Below are 11,374 nucleotides of genomic sequence, written 5' to 3'. Positions count from 1 at the left end.
AGTTCCATAACTGAAGTCTGAAAAAAACTATTATCTCCAAAGATTTTTAATAGTAACAATAAAAAAATATAGTAATAAACAGTAGTGCAGTAATATTAATATATAATATATACTCGTATATGCTACATAATATTATAGTAATTCAGTAACAAAAAAGTACTGTGTATTCATGCAGCAGAATGAGGAGACAAAGAGCAATCTAATACAGATGTGACATTGGCAGTCGCGTGCTGCACAGGTATATGCCCATGTACGACTAAATCCAGAAATAAAATAATGTGTTAAAGAAAGGTAGATGCATAAGATCAGGATTATATCAAAGAAATGATAATAGGGAAATAATCTATTTGGTACAGTTCTGCCTTACTCAATTCTCATGGCTGTATTTCAAATAGGGTTTGGAAATTTGTGGGCGGAAAGTTCTGCATCAACACAGTTTCAGGGTCAGAGGGGTACAGTTAGAGTGCCAGTCCTCTCATTATTTTAATTGAAGTTATAAAACTGCTCAAACTCTAAATGGAATTTGGTTGTGATTGTAACGCCCTGTCTCAATTTAAGTAAGATAAAATGCTTATTTGTTGGCTGCTTCATGAGTTGTTTTTCTGAGCATTCTGCCCAGGGGACCCCCAGGTCTCTATCTTGTTCTCAGATAGTTTCTGATCCCACAGTGCCAGCTGGACCACCTAATACAAACAGGATGTGTCTGCCCATAATGATCCTTCTACATGCTAAGCTAGTAACTGTGGTCATTTATAAGTTCCCCCATTTCTTGAACCATGTATGACACTCAGGCATCATGAAACAGCTGGGACAAAAAGATGAAAAGAAGGTTCCATTGTCTTAGGCTCCATCCAGTTGTGTTCCTCAACCCATCCTGGGAGTAGTTTGAATGTGTGTGGAAGAAAGGGAAAAAGCAATGCCAAAGTGTCAGCAGTGCAGGCTGAATATGCCACAGCCACCCTGCTTTCTCCTGCAGTGAGGAGATGGGAGAAAGGATGTTATTTGGGCCCAGGACCTGACTGTGGGGAAGATGTGGTACTTCCACATCACCTTCTTTCCTCACTTCTCCCCTCCCTCTTTCTGGTCCCCAGCTGTTCCTACTTTTCCACTGTCTTTCCTGCTTGACCAGTCTGCTGGATGGGCAACAGCAGGAGTTACAGGCATTCTAACACATCTGCCTCCTCCTAATACCCAACTCCTGGGTGCACGATACATACTTTCCTCACTCCACTTTGGATGTAGCCCTACCACTTGCCTACCCAGGGGAAAGCAGCAGGACTTCGATGTGCAGGTGGTGAGGACCCAAGTGAGAACTGGCCTGGGTACAGCAAACGTGCTGGATCCTCCTGGCTGGCAGGAGCAGCGTAGGCAGTCCCATAGGTGAGCTCTGTCTGAATCGAGCTCAAAAAGCACTTGAAAAGCTGTCAAACTGCCATGCAGATAGCAGAATGTATTTCCCTATAGTCAGGCTCTAGCAGACAAGCAGAGTGAACGTGAAGGCAGAAACCTCCATCCCAGAGCAACAGCCAGCACTTATTAGGGTTTTACTAAGAACGAAGTTGGCAGGGCCAGAGAGGTATACTGTTAAAAATATTTTTGGCTGTTAGCAGGAAAAAATACTCAAACCTACCTGACTCAGCACTGCTTGGCTGTACAGTCTTATAGTAGCGGGAGGGTCACAGCTGGCATCTGCTGGAATCAACTTCTGTGAGCCCTCCAGTAAATCCACACCTGTGGGTTCTGCACTGAATCCTGTTTAGTCCTGTAAAAAAATCATGGAAAGAGAAAATAGAACCATTCATCCCGCACAGGCAATCACTGTGTTGAAGCAAACTCATGCGGACTCAGTGCGGCACCTCACTGACCTCAGCTTCTGCAAGACCTGTCAGGCTGAAGGCTGGTGAAAGAAAACATCACTTTTTCTTTTTACTCCAGGTTCTAGGTGTTTTCTTCTTTCCTTGGAAAGATATGTTTAATGTATTGAATCGCATCTGCGAAGTGTGTCCTTGGAAAGACATGAGGCAACCAAGTATTACATTGCAATTACATTTTAACTATCAAAGTAATTTTTCAGAATTTCCTAAAAGGTCCCGACAGTCCTTCAGTCCTTTTCTTTGTGAAAATGTGAGGTAGGTTAGCTTTGTGTAAGATGTTTTGGATTTTTTTAATTAGAAAAGAAAAAGCAGCACCTGATAATCAGTAGAAAATACAAAAAGGGAGGGAACTTGGAGCAGGAAGCAGATGTGGAGGAGAGGCTGAGGGGGGCATGTGTATTTGCTGTCAGGGATAATATTGTCTCCTAGAAAAGGAAAAGCACGCAGGACCTGCAGAACTTCTGTTGCTCTGTGTTTGTGCATGATGTCTCTTACATAATTAACTACAGTCACCTCCTCAGCACGGTAAAATACTTGAATATCTTATAATTTGTTATTTGCTAGTGCTCACTTTTTTCCCCCCCCATTATTTATTTCCATCATACATCCAACTACATCCAAATAGGAAATCCTGCTTTATCATGGTGCCATGCAAGTTCTCTTCAGAGAATGTGAGCCTAGCAAATCCAACCAGTGAGGGTTTCCTTCTGACTGGTGAAATCTTCACAAGGACACAGTCCTACCACAAAAAAAAACCCTCGCTCCAAACGTACCCTAGTATAAAATGCAGCCTTTAAGGTACATGACTGGACTCAGTGGTTGAGTAATTTGTGTTACCTGCATTCATTTTCTTGCTCTGGCATGTAGATTGGATAATAACTGTGTCTCCCAATTATTTTTGCAAAAGTAGAGCAGCATATCTTGACCCATATTATGAATTAAGTTCTTAAAAGATCTAGATGGTAATTCCTTCTTAGCAGACAGCAAAATAGCACTATCAGATATTTACTGTAGATGAAAATTGTTTCTTTAAAGCTTCTTCTACAAATGCAAAGCTGACACAATGCAACGCACAAGGGAGATTTTACCCAGGTTTGTAATCTCTACTCTTTAGATGACTTACAATAATGTTAGCTCTTAGGCTGGTACTGCTGCTCCTCTGTGGCAACATTTAGGGAATATTGTAAATCCTTCAGCAATTTTACAACCACAATTATATAACACACTTCTTTGGGGCTCCAGCTCACAGTACCATATGATTATATCAGAATCCAAGTTTCCATAAGGAAGAAATGGGTAAGCTTCTTGCCTTTGTGAATAGCTTTAAAGGAAGAAGAAACTCTTTAAATATGAAATTGATGGAATGTGGTATGTCTCGGAGACTGAAATGTGCCCTATAGAGCATGAACTCCAAAACGCATTTTCATCTGGCATTCATCCCTGAATCCAGGGTCCCAGTGAAACTATGACAACCAGCCTTGCAGAAACAATGACAAGTCAGGAATCGTGGCATGCGCTACCAACTCACTGAGTCAATGTGCCTGCAAATTAAAATGTTTAATGCTGTTACAAGTTATCCTGCTGCTCTTGCCTCCGCTCTTATAAAGCAAAAAGGTTCCCTTTTCTCCAGTTGCTTTCTCTGGATAAGTAGGATTACAACAAAAGGCTCTAAGTAGAGAACAATGAGAGCTTGCTGACAATATATACTGGCTCTGAATTCTCTTACTCCAGCCATCCTGTACTGTGAATGTTGTGTAGCAAAGGGATGTAAAAGTTGAGCTAATACAAAGTAATGTTGAACATTCATCCATGTTGCATAGCTTAATAAAGTACTATTTTTTTGTGTGTGTAAAGAGCCCTAGAAGTACACACAGGGATAAGGGAAAGAGCTGAATCTGTCAGGAAGCTGTTTAGCAGTTAAGTAGTTAGAGCTAGAAGCAGAAAATAGCTGGGACTCTGCAGAAAACCAGAAATTAATAAAGCCTATTGTTCCCTTTGGGCTAAAATGTTATCAGCCTGCTTTACTCTCAGTTTATAAAACTGGCTTGTTTCCATCTTCTGATTGCATTTATGTGCTCTAACTGGAGGCATCATCTGGCCTTTGATATTGGTTACTATTTTCAACTGATCTCATGTAAGTATTTTTGCCATTAGTGAAGGCTTTGAGTTTGCTTTCCTCTTTGGGCAAAGCTGTTTTAATTGACTGGCAACTAATGAGCTAACAGTAGTTGGTTTGAGTATTTGTAATTGGACAGTGTGTTCTCAAGGGACTAAAACGATGCCCATTACTCGTTTACCAGAAGTCACTATTGCATGTCACTGACTGAGGGCTCTGTCCCATGCTGAACTTAACATCACCTTCAGCACAGTCTTGGCTTGCAGATTAAAGAAAACCTCAATGGAGTTTTAAAAGAAAATAGAATCAAAAGTGCTTATGATAAAGCATTCTGAGTTACAAATGTGAAACAAATTAAATGTGTATATTTATGCATTTCTACTTACTTTTGCTTCCTTCTCATTAGCTCCATTTTTGTGGTTACTATTTCTGAAGAAGGGGAGTTTAAAGAAGAGACAGGCGCTCAGAATTTTATTTTAAGTAATGAAGAGAATACATTGACAAACAGTAAATGTCTTTCTGCTTGCTTATACCAAGTAGAAAGGGGAGAATCAGCAGCACAGGCCACAAACAGATTCCCTGCTGCGTCTCCAGCACGAGCTGCTGGAGCTGCTCCTCTCCTGCCTCCCCAGTGTTATGGCCTCTCAGAATTGGAGGGCATTGCTGACCATGCAGGTTTATTGTGGTAGCTGAGGCATTTGGCTTTACTGAGTCATTCAGTGTGCTGCCAACGGCTCTGAAGCCAGTAATACTGCATCTATCCCATGGCTGGCTGCTGACAGCAATCCTAGTAACGCAGCTCAGCTGCCAGGGGAGCAGTTCAGAGCAGTGGATCTCTGTAAGCCCAGTGACACTAGGTGTTCACTGCTGTGACTAAGGAGAGAATGTGAATCATAAAAAGTGTTTAAAAAAAAACAAAAAACAGGTGGTGCATCAGTTTGGAGGAATAGGAAAAGTCTGCACTGTTTCTCAATGGAGCTACAATGATCTATCTACAGCAGGTTTTGAGGACATTTGGAAATGAAGTGAATGCAATATGCAGTTGTTTGCTCATAAGTGAGGAGCTTTTGGTAATGATCTGTGCTGCAGAGGCTGCTGGTGAGTCTCTAAGTATGATCTGGGAACAAGGTTTTGTTTTTTTTTTTAATTTTTTGTGCTCTGAGGAACTCCTCAGTGCTTTTGCTCATCAGTACTTCCATCCTAAGCTGTAGCTCCATTCAGCCAAGTAATCCTGGCTTGTGTCTGCCTGAGTGAGGATGTCACAGCCTGGTGAACAAAGAAATCCCTCACTTCAGTCGGCACAGTGTGAATGAGGGTGCTGTGCTGAGTCACAGAGGGAGAGTGAAGGAGGAAGCCTTTTAGCTATGATGTTCTCAGTGGTACCTGTTTCTGAGGGGAAACAATGGAACTGCAAGAGGGCACTTACCATCAGGTCAGTTCTTCCCACAGAAATCCCATAATTCCAACGTTGTGAATGGAACAAAGAAACTGTCAGACCATCTTGGGAGCGCCCTATGGCTGCAGAGTTGACAGCTGCAGAGTTGACAGAGTTTCCAGCTCCAGAAATTTCACAAAATGCCTTACAGTGGAAAAGCACGGCATGTTAGATATCCAAGCCTTTGGCGTGTATTTTTCATCATAAACTCTAGTATTTTTCCATAGTTTTCTACAAGCCTGTGGGACCAGATCTGCTTGCACACAAGTTGCAAGCTGTGGGTTTGCTGCGTTCCCTCACGGTGGCCTGGATGTGCAATCCATACTGCTCTGAGGATTCGACCTGATGGTGGTTTTTTACTATTCCAGCTGCTGCTGGATCTGAGCCAATGACTTCAGTGACCTCCCAGTGATGATTACAAGAAACCTTTTCTGAGTACTCAGCCTGATTCACATTCAATGTCATGTAAGTGTGACTATAAGACCTCTAACATATGCAGCTATACTTTTATCTGCATTGAAGTGCATCTGGCACCTTCCTAACTCCTCACCATTTCCTCATCATCAATGCATCTTTTGACAACTAATTTCCAGACTTCAAGATTTTACTGACTCCTGCCTTTTGGAGATCACTGGTGAAAACATCGGATGAAACCAGTCTGACACTCAGACATTACTGCTGATCCTTCACTGCCTTGAAAAGTGACAGTTACACCTTTACTTTTGCTCCTTATTCTACAGTGAGGCCATAAAATGACCTATCCTCCAATCCTGTGGAAATTTAATTTCTTTAATAGATTTTGGAGGCGAGTATTTTTGAAGAATTTTTGAAAAGCCAACTGTATGATGTCTGCCAGCAATCTTTTCTATAATTTGTGAAGTCCTCCTTGTCCTTCTAAATCATCAGCATATCAACTTACCATATGAAAACTCAGAAGCATCTCTAAGTCATATGCTTTTCCTCAGCAGCTTTGTGCAGGAGGTAGTCCAGGTTCCCATTTCACGTAATGTATCTGCCAACAGAAGGTAAGTGACAGAGCCTAATTGAAGGTGCATTTTGTATATCAGTAATCCAGAGCACTTTCTAAGATGGTAGATTAATAAATAAATACAGAAGCTAAACAAATACTTAATTTGTAACTGATGATTGTTTTAGGTCTACTCAAAAGAAAATTTTGTGGTTTCATCAAAATAGAAAATGACAGTCATTGTTAAGTCAAACTAAATTGTCTTGAAGTCACATCAGTGGATTTCCATGTTCTGTCATGTCATCTTAAATAGTTAACTTGATTTTAAATAAAGCACTATTTTAAAATGAAAAAGTGGTACTTCGCATTATGAAGCATTACGTTAAAAACAATCTTCACATCTTAGGGGATTTTTCTATATTTGTGGCTGAAACTTACTGGCCAAATTCCTATATGTATTTGTGAGGTGGAACGTTTGATCCCAAACTGTATTATCCACAAATGAATTAATTGTATGAAATGCTTCAACTAAATTTATATTTAAATCTCTCAATGCTCAACTTTAAACAATATTAGATATACTGCAGAATCACGTATACTTGACTGCATATGGAAATAGAATACTGCAAATGAATGCACAGAGAATAAATCAAATGCACATGTAAGTCTTGTTTGAGAGTAATTCACACTTCTTCCTCCCAAAACTATGTAAAATCAGACTTGGAACTGCTTTCTTCTCACACACTTGCTGACATATCGCTCACACTGTTTCCATACTCTGAAGCTGATGCAAATGAAAATCTAACCAGTTAATTTGCAGTAATCCTCTTTTAGATATCAGTCTTCTTAAAAGCAGGATTGTTTTGCGAGAGTAAATCTGGTAGGAAACCATCAACTCTTTATGAACCCCTTTTTCAAAAGACCAGTGCAAATAGTGATGTGACCAGGTGCCTCATGGACATTTACATGCCAGTGATGCACTCTTCTGAATTTAATGATGCACTATTGACGTGCTGCCTTGCAAACCAAAGGAATATCAGTCAGAGAGAATTTCTCCCAGTTTCATTTCTGTTCTGTTACTTGCTACTGTATTTCAAAATGAATAATCACTTAACTGTCTAGTTTTTACTTAATAGAACTACTTTTGCTGTTGGTAGGGGAGCTCTGATTTACCTCACAGAATCTTAGAGATATGCTGAACAGAACAAATATTAAAAAAGAGAATCTGCAATATCACAAAATATCACTTCTGCTTTAATGTAACAACTGTTCTGGGAAAGGCAAAGTAAATTGCAGTAGTTCTAGCTAGATCCTGTAGTCTGAATACATTATGTAGAAGAGTAAAAAGAAGAATAATTTGCAACATTTTGTAGAGGATCTTAAAATTATAGCAGCTTTCTAATAGTAATTTATTGTAAAAGGGGTTTAACATAAAGCTAGTAATGACTTTAAAATAATAAGAGTCTCATGAGAGCATAAGCAAACGCATTATGTGCTGGCACTGCAGGGTGGCTCCGAGTGACTTGACATTCTTCATTTACACACATGATATACCACCTTATGTACAATTACATTTTGTTGGTTTTGTTGCGTTGCTTAAAATATATCTTTTTTATTTTCCCTTAGAAAGTAGAATAAACGTTCTGGACCCAAGTGACCTAACTTGCAAAAATGACAAGAAAGCTGAAGTAATTTGTGGAATGAATCTAATGTTAGGAAAACCCATTTCCTATAGGTCTTGGATAGTGATACAAATCAGTCCGTGCTGTTCATTAAGCAAAAGCAAAAAGGGAACAGCGATGACATAAAATATTATTAAAATAATATTAAAAAATTATAAAGTGTTGAAGAAAGAACATTTGGAAGCCTGTTTTTAAAAAACACCGATTTCTAGGCAGTAAAACAAACGCTAGGAAAACTGCTTCAGGTATGACTTAAAAACATGTGAGCGATGTGTGTAAGCTTTATCTATGACCTGAAATGAGTGGGAAGACTTCACTGAAGTCCTCTGAGAACACACAGATATAAGAAAGCACAACGTGACCTGCCTTTAAAAATCCTTTGACCTTTAAACGTCTTTAGAAATCTGACTCTTGGTTTGTTGCTTTTTTTCCTCTGAAAATGATCCTAATTCTATCAGGTTAGGATTCAGCAGCCAACTAAATAGCGTTTTATTTGCTTTGTCTGTTGTATCAGAGCCATGATTAGGATTGTATTAACATCTCTTGGGTACATTCAAAGACCGCCTCATGATAGTGCTATTCCTTTAGCAGCTGCAGTTAGAAACTTTCTCTGATTAGATTATTTATTTCAATATATCTTATTTCAATTCATCTTATGCATAACGAACACAGAGCTATCCAGTATCCTAGCAAACAAGATCATATTAATGGGAGATTTACAAATAATCACTGGCAGGAAACCAATATAAGGCATGTTATATTCTCACAATTATAGCTTTCTTCTTGGTGCTTTGGTCAAGGCACAATGCATATTTAGGTAAACTTTACATTGCTGGAAAGCAGTTGAAAACATATCTACTCTGGTGGATGAGCCAAAGTGGCCCACAACCATCTAACAGAGCAAAGGGGTCCTGTGCACTGACTTTCATTATTTCTCTTATTTGGACAGCTCTGATTTTTGCAATCAGTGAAATAACAAAGTCCTTTGTAGCAATGGAGGAGGCCTGAATATTCAGCATGCGGTTTTCTTTCTAGAGATCATTTGCTACCCAAGCATGAGTGAATGTTTGCTTCCTGAGACATGTTAACTGAGGAGAAAGGCTAAGTGCATTATGGACAGTTGATTCCAGATGACAATGATGGGGGGGGGGCTCCCTCTACTGCAGCAAACAGGAAGGTTTTGCTGGTCCCCACCAGTATTCTGCACTTTGGCTACGAGAGAAATAAACAGTCTTTTAAAGTAAAAACAAACCAATAGTAAATAAATTTGTCTCACTTAAAAGTAGATTCATAATTTGCTAGAGTAAGTCATGGAGATGTACTTTGTTTCAGGAAGTAGAGCTGGCAAAAGGGCGAAGGGATTCATGTGCAATTGGAGACTTGCAGCTGCTTCTACGGCATGGGCTGCTGGTGGGCTGAGACCTGAGGTGCTTCTTCAGAATGGCTCCAGATGCAGTTCCAACACAGATTCAGCCACACTTTTCTTTAGGTTTCTTTTTCTCCAGCTCTCACTGATTTCTTGCCTCCTTTTCAACCATTTTTCTTTTTCTCTCCCACACTCTGATCCTTGTCTTCTCCTTTCGTCTTTTTCTCACCTAATTATATTGGGCTAATATTCCCTTTTTGATCTTGTTTGCCTGACTTATTACTATTAACCACTCTGACCACGTATTTACCAATCGCTTGTAGAGAAGCATTGGTTGGTTTTCTTCTTTCCCCTTTTCCCTGACAACAATCTGGAGCATGGTCACAAAATCCTTAAGAAAAATGCACTTGAAAAATGCACAGCTCTGTGTTTCTGCATGCAATGAGGCTCAGTGTGACTGTCATTCCTGAGTTTGCTTTGCTTTTGTTTGTGAAATTCACAATACATGATACTTTCTGTGAAATCCCAGTTTCCAAAACCACAGCATTACACGGGAATTTAAACTTTTACTTGAAAGGAAGGCAGGTTCTTAGCTTTCATATTTCTAGAGAAACATTTGAAAGTTGAACCACTAGGAGCTACAAAAATTACCAGACAAGCTTAAAAGTTCATTACATTACATTTTAAATCTGTGTTATTTTTTGATGCCTGAGGCTGGCAATATAGCACAAGTCTTATCCTGCTGTCAGCTCACAGATTTTACTTAAATTAGATACTAAAGAAGTTCAGTAGTTCTCACCAAAAAACCATGGGGCCATCTGTCTCCATGAGTTTCTTCTAAAATTATGAATTCTTGTGCTGCCCAGCTGTAATTGGCTGAGAGGTAAGTAAGGCACCATGTGAGGGAAGAGGGAAAAGATGGTGAACATAAACTTTTCCCAAAGTATTAACGAAGTATAATTGAGATATTTAGTCATTTTTCCAATAGAAGAGCATTTCGAAGTAATGAAGTACATTTTCCATTACCAGAGAAATAAATGTACTTAAAAAGCACGCCAACCAGATGAGCTGGTTTGACTATGAAGCAGGGCATTCTCTGAGATCCTCTGTTAAGATATATGGAAGAATGTGGGAGGAAAAAGCAGATGCTTCAAGACAAGTGAAAATCATTTAGGTGTACTTCTATTAGCACAAAAGCTGCGCTGTATGACTACTATTAATATAGGATTTTCAAGATACATGGCAATAGACAAGTCAAACAATGACTTCATGTAGCACAACATCTTGTTGGTGTGAGAATCCTTCTTTGTTTCCTGGCTCAGAGCTTGCTTCCTGTCTCATGTTGGGTACACATATATCAAATATATCATGACTGTGAAGAGGAAAGGAACCTGGGGGTGTTGGTTGATGCTCAGCTGAACATGAGCCAACAGTGTGCTCAGGTGGCCAAGAGGGCCAACGGCATCCTGGCCTGCAGTAGAAATAGTGTGGCCAGCAGGAGCAGGGAGGTAATCGTCCCCCTGTACTCAGCACTGGTGAGGCTGCACCTTGAGCACTGTGTTCAGTTTTGGGCCCCTCACTGCAAGAAAGACATTGAGACCCTGGAACGTGTCCTGAGAAGGGCAACAGAACTGGTGAGGGGTCTGGAGCATAAATCTTATGAGGAACTGCTGAGGGAGCTGGGATTGTTTAGTCTGGAGAAGAGGAGGCTCAGAGGAAACCTCATTGCACTCTAAAACCTTCTGAAAGGAGGCTGTGATAAGAAGGGGTTTGGCCTCTTCTCCCAGGCAACAAACACAACCTGAGGAAATGGCTGCAAGCTGTACCAGAGGAGGTTTAGGTTAGACATAAGGAAAACCTTTTTCTCTCAGAGAATGGTCAGGCACTGGGATGGCTGCCCAGAGAGGTGGTGGAGTCGCCGTCCCTGGCAGTGT

General features: G+C 40.2%; 1 long non-coding RNA gene across 1 annotated transcript in view; it reads right to left on the bottom strand.

The window, feature by feature from the left end:
* Positions 1 to 1,635: 1,635 nt before the first annotated feature.
* LOC116216280 overlaps positions 1,636 to 11,374 on the bottom strand; it is a 17,616-nt gene continuing 7,877 nt past the window's right edge. Inside the window, exons 2-4 of the long non-coding RNA XR_004158738.1 lie at positions 6,345 to 6,437; positions 5,417 to 5,569; positions 1,636 to 1,762 (exon numbers count right to left, since the gene is read on the bottom strand). This is a non-coding gene — a long non-coding RNA (uncharacterized LOC116216280). The remainder of the gene's footprint in view (positions 1,763 to 5,416; positions 5,570 to 6,344; positions 6,438 to 11,374) is intronic.

This window comes from Meleagris gallopavo, chromosome 2, assembly GCF_000146605.3.
Source record: "Meleagris gallopavo isolate NT-WF06-2002-E0010 breed Aviagen turkey brand Nicholas breeding stock chromosome 2, Turkey_5.1, whole genome shotgun sequence".
NCBI classification, from domain to species: domain Eukaryota; kingdom Metazoa; phylum Chordata; class Aves; order Galliformes; family Phasianidae; genus Meleagris; species Meleagris gallopavo.
The sequence above is the reverse complement of the archived record's forward strand: the minus strand, read 5'-3'. Positions and strand labels throughout refer to the sequence as shown.